The 6,000-nt window shown below is 42.3% G+C and overlaps 1 long non-coding RNA gene across 1 annotated transcript; it reads right to left on the bottom strand.

The window, feature by feature from the left end:
• Positions 1-485: 485 nt before the first annotated feature.
• LOC129348245 (uncharacterized) lies at positions 486-4,240 on the bottom strand. The gene is made up of 2 exons (XR_008600715.1): positions 1,730-4,240; positions 486-1,466 (listed from the first exon to the last, which is right to left on the bottom strand). It is a non-coding gene; the product is annotated as an uncharacterized LOC129348245 (long non-coding RNA).
• Between the last annotated feature and the right edge of the window lie 1,760 nt (positions 4,241-6,000).

Genomic DNA, 6,000 nt, shown 5'->3' with positions numbered 1-6,000 from the left:
TGAAAATAGCTAAGTGTGAGAAAATAGCAAAATGTAAGAAAAGAGCAAAGTGTGAGGAAAGTAAAAAGAACAAAGTGTAACAAAAGACGAAAAAGAACAGTGTGAGAAAAGAGGAAAAAGAACAAAGTGTGAGAAAAGAGCAAAGTGTGAAAATACCAAAGGAAGACGAAAGAGGAAAAAGAACAGTGTGAAAATAGCAAAGTAAGAGTAAAGAGGAAAAAGAACAAATTCTGAAAATAGCAAAGTAATAGGAAAATGAACTAATTGAGAAAATACCAAAGTAATAGGAAAGATGAAAAAGAACAAAGTGTGAGAAAATATGAAAACTAGCAAAGTGTGAGAAAAGAACATAATGTGAAAATAGCTAAGTGTGAGAAAACAGCAAAGTGGAAAGCACTAAAGCAGAAATGCAAGTCACCGGAAAACAGTGCAAACATGAAGCAGAAATACAACAGCCATCCCCTCCATGAGTGTGTTTAACTCACCTCTATGGATGTCTACGTCGTCTTTAATCGTCCACTGCAGATCTCGTCTCTCGGCATGTAAAAGAAACAAAACATATGGCGACATCAGCAAACAATCAAAGTCCCATGTCTTCAATTTATGTCAAACCCATGAATGACGCAGACAAGTGACCAGGATAAAGTCCAAACATGACCCAGATGGAAAACAGCCAACACCTCAAGGACAGAGTGTGTCAAAGCAAAGAGTTACACATGCAAAGAACCCGAACAAAGTGCAAACATGACACAGACAACACAAAACAGCCATCGCTTCCGTCAATGTGTGTGACTCACCTCTATGGATGTCAACGTCGTCTTTAATCGTCCACTGCACATCTCGGTCTCTCGGCATGTAAAACAAAGAAAATGGCAACATCAGCAAACAATCAAAGTCCCATGTCTTCAATTTATATCAAAGCCATGAATGACACATACAAGTGACCAAGATAAAGTCCAAACGTGACCCAGATGGAAAACAGCCAACACCTCAAGGACAGAGAATGTCAAAGCAAAGAGTTAAACATGCAAAGAACCCGAACAAAGTGCAAACATGACACAAACGACACAAAACAGCCATCGCTTCCATCAATGTGTGTGACTCACCTCTATGGATGTCAACATCGTCTTTAATCGTCCACTGCACATCTCGGTCTCTCGACATGTAAAACAAAGAAAATGGCGACATCAGGAAACAATCAAAGTCCCATGTCTTCAATTTATGTCAAAGCCATGAATGACGCAGACGAGTGACCAGCATTAAGTCCAAACGTGACCCAGATGGAAACCAGCCAACACCTCAAGGACAGAGTGTGTCAAAGCAAAGAGTTAGACATGCAAAGAACCCGAACAAAGTGCAAACATGACACAGACGACACAAAACAGCCATCGCTTCCGTCAATGTGTGTGACTCACCTCTATGGATGGCAACGACGGTGTCTTTAATCGTCCACTGCACATCTCAGTCTCTCGGCATGTAAAAGAAAGAAACAAAACTGCTACATCAGCAAACGATCAAAGTCCCATGTCTTCAATTTATGTCAAAGCCATGAATGACACAGACAAGTGACCAGCATTAAGTCCAAACGTGACCGAGATGGAAAACAGCCAACACCTCAAGGACAGAGTGTGTCAAAGCAAAGAGTTAGACATGCAAAGAACCCGAACAAAGTGCAAACATGACAGACGACACAAAACAGCCATCGCTTCCATCAATGTGTGTGACTCACCTCTATGGATGTCAACGTCGTCTTTAATCGTCCACTGCACATCTCGTCTCTCGGCATGTAAAAGAAACAAAACATATGGCGACATCAGCAAACAATCAAAGTCCCATGTCTTCAATTTATGTCAAAGCCATGAATGACGCAGACAAGTGACCAGGATAAAGTCCAAACGTGACCCAGATGGAAAACAGCCAACACCTCAAGGACAGAGTGTGTCAAAGCAAAGAGTTACACATGCAAAGAACCCAAACAAAGTGCAAACATGACACAGACGACACAAAACAGCCATCGCTTCCGTCAATGTGTGTGACTCACCTCTATGGATGGCAACGACGGTGTCTTTAATCGTCCACTGCACATCTCAGTCTCTCGGCATGTAAAAGAAAGAAACAAAACTGCTACATCAGCAAACGATCAAAGTCCCATGTCTTCAATTTATGTCAAAGCCATGAATGACACAGACAAGTGACCAGCATTAAGTCCAAACGTGACCGAGATGGAAAACAGCCAACACCTCAAGGACAGAGTGTGTCAAAGCAAAGAGTTAGACATGCAAAGAACCCGAACAAAGTGCAAACATGACACAGACGACACAAAACAGCCATCGCTTCCGTCAATGTGTGCGACTCACCTCTATGGATGTCAACGTCCTCTTTAATCGTCCACTGCACATCTCAGTCTCTCCGCATGTAAAACAAACAAAGAAAATGGCGACATCAGCTAACAATCAAAGTCCCATGTCTTCAATTTATGTCAAAGCCATGAATGACGCAGACGAGTGACCAGGATTAAGTCCAAACGTGACCCAGATGGAAAACGGCCAACACCTCAAGGACAGAGTGTGTCAAAGCAAAGAGTTAGACATGCAAAGAACCCGAACAAAGTGCAAACATGACAGACGACACAAAACAGCCATCGCTTCCGTCAATGTGTGTGACTCACCTCTATGGATGTCAACGTCCTCTTTAATCGTCCACTGCACATCTCAGTCTCTCCGCATGTAAAACAAACAAAGAAAATGGCGACATCAGCTAACAATCAAAGTCCCATGTCTTCAATTTATGTCAAAGCCATGAATGACGCAGACGAGTGACCAGGATTAAGTCCAAACGTGACCCAGATGGAAAACGGCCAACACCTCAAGGACAGAGTGTGTCAAAGCAAAGAGTTAGACATGCAAAGAACCCGAACAAAGTGCAAACATGACAGACGACACAAAACAGCCATCGCTTCTGTCAATGTGTATGACTCACCTCTATGGATGTCAACGTCCTCTTTAATCGTCCACTGCGCATCTCGGTCTCTCCGCATGTAAAAGAAAGAAAATAGCAACATCAGCAAACGATTAAAGTCCCATGTCTTCAATTTCTGTCAAAGCCATGAATTAGACAAAAAAAAGTGACCAGGATAAAGTCCAAACGTGACACAGACAACAGAAATCGCCTACATGACAATGTGTGCAACTCGCCTCTAGGGATGTCAACGACGGCGTCTTTAATCGTCCACTGCAGATCTCGGTCTCTCGGCATGTAAAAGAAAGAAACAAAACTGCTACATTAGCAAACAATCAAAGTCCCATATCTTACATTTGTGTCAAAACAAATTAGATAGACAACTGACCAGGATAAAGTCCAAACGTGACACAGACAAAAGAAATCGCCTACATGACAATGTATGCAACTCACCTCTATAGATGTCAACGACGGTGTCTTTAATCGTCCACTGCAGATCTCGGTCTCTCGGCATGTAAAAGAAAGAAACAAAACTGCTACATCAGCAAACGATCAAAGTCCCATGTCTTCAATTTGTGTCAAAGCCATGAATTAGACAGACAAGTGACCAGGATAAAGTCCAAACGTAACCCAGACGGAAAACAGCCATCACCTCTAGGACAGACTGTGTCAAAGCAAAGAATTAGACATGCAAGTGACCCGAAAAAAGTGCAAACATGACACACGCAACAGAAATCGCCTACATGAGTGTGTGTAACTCACCTCTATGGATGTCGACGACGTCGTCTTTAGTCGTCCAATGCAGATCTCGGTCTCTCGCCATGAAAAAGAAAGAAAACTGCAACATCAGCAAACGATCAAAGGCCCATGTCTTCAATTTGTGTCAAACAGATGAATTAGACAGACAAGTGACCAGGATAAAGTCCAAACGTGACCCAGATGGAAAACAGAAATCACCACTAGGACAGAGTGTGTCAAAGCCAAGAATTAAACATGCAAGTGACCCGAAAAAAGTGCAAACATGACACGCACAACACAAAACAGAAATCGCTTCCATGACTGTATGTAACTCACTTCTATGGATGTCAACGACATCGTCTTTAATCGTCCACTGCAGATCTCGGTCTCTCGATGTGTAAAAGAAAGAAAGGAAATGCCAACATCATCAAACGATCAAAGGCCCAGCGTGCATGCATTCGGAAGTGTGGAGCTATAATTCTGTATTTACATAATCGGCATAGCTTATGAATAAAACAAAATGTCTGTCAAACATGTTTGGTAATTTAGCACATGACATTTCAACCTAAATAAATGCCTGATTGTCTGCCTGCCAAAAAAAATGTACCCCCCCGCCCCCCTCTATATTCCTCAGGTGATGTACTAACATCACGTGGTTGATTCTGCAGACATTTGTGACCATGCTTAGCAACGCCTGTGAATTAGGACTGATTTCATCAATCACAGCTAAAGTTGTAGAGGGATACAAATTATTTCAGCCTCATTCACTGGACTTGTCATTGCAGCGGGGGGATACATTGGCAGGTCCAGTGAACGAGGCTGAAACAATTTGTATCCCTCTATAACTTTAGCTGAGATTAATGAAATTAGTCCTAATTCACAAGTGTTGCTAAGCATGATCACAAATGTCTGCAGAATAAACCACGTGATGTTAGTACATCACCTGAGGAATATAGAGGGGGGGAACATTTTCTGGCAGGCGCAGACAATCAGGCATTTATTTAGGTTGAAATGCCATGTGCTAAATTACCAAACGTGTTTGACAGTCGAAGCATGATCATAACGATCCACGTTTTGTTTTATTCATAAACTACGCTGACAAATTGACTCAAAAACGGCTTCTTACCCGACTTCCGTATAGCTCAATACGTTAAGCGTACGACCCATGTACGGGAGTTGTTCACCGACGCAGCGACCCGGGTTCGATACCCGGTCGCGGCACTCTGCTGCATGTCTTGTCCAACTCTTTTCCCCCGTTTCCTGTCTCTCGCTCACTGTGCCTAAATAAAGCCGAAAAAATAATTTTTTTAAAAAACAAAAAAACCCAGCTTCTTTCAAAGAGACACCAGGCAGACTGTAGATGAGCAGGGTTTTAGTTACAAAAACACTAACAAACATGCCAACTATGTGCAGAACTCACCACACGAGAAAGAAGAAGGAGGGCTCCATCTGGTCGGAGAACGGCTGGGGAAAATGCGAGCTGCTCGGTCTCCGGAGACACTGGACAGGAGGAATGATCCGCACAGCTTCGGAGGAAGAGTGCGAATGATCGGCATAGTCGCACTGCCGGCCTTTTAAGCGGGAGATGACAAACGAACTGGACCTCCACAGCTCATTCAACTCATCCAGCGCAGCTGCAGCTCATCCTCTCATCAGCACTGTGGCACAGAAACTCCCTTGAAACACACATAAAGTTGATTTTTTGATAAAAGCATCTGCTAAATAAAATTATAGACCGACATACTGTCTGTGTTTTTCACAAGTTAGGATAAGATAAAACATTATTAATTTTGCAGACATGGCTCAGAAAACAAAATATCTAGTAGAAAAGCAATAAGCTACAAGAATGAGACATGACTGAAAATTAAACACAGCTCCAACAATGCTGTAAAATAGAAAAGTTAGAAGAAATGCCACACATGATAATGAAATATTGGACATGAAATTGGAATATTGCTCATGAAAAACTGAATGCCTAGAACCGGAGCGCCGTAAACCTTTTTGCTTCATCGCGTCTTAAAAAACGGAGAAACGTTCATCCTGGCCGTGTATTCTTCTTCCCATCTAGAAACACACACAAAGCACAAGTTTTACATGGAGACGGACACAAAAACAAAACAAAAACAAGCAAAAGAAGCAATCGAGGTGATCACAGAACATCAAACAGGCCCTCTGAACCTCTAAACCTCACTGAGTATGTTCTATCAAGAAAACATAAACCACCGACATGACACCATTCATCAGACAGAAACAGAGATAATGTAGGATTTTCCGTCTGCAAAATGAACCAAATCTCAATCTAAA

Source organism: Amphiprion ocellaris, chromosome 24, assembly GCF_022539595.1.
Source record: "Amphiprion ocellaris isolate individual 3 ecotype Okinawa chromosome 24, ASM2253959v1, whole genome shotgun sequence".
Lineage (NCBI taxonomy): Eukaryota > Metazoa > Chordata > Actinopteri > Pomacentridae > Amphiprion > Amphiprion ocellaris.
This window is presented reverse-complemented; position numbering and strand designations above follow the sequence as displayed.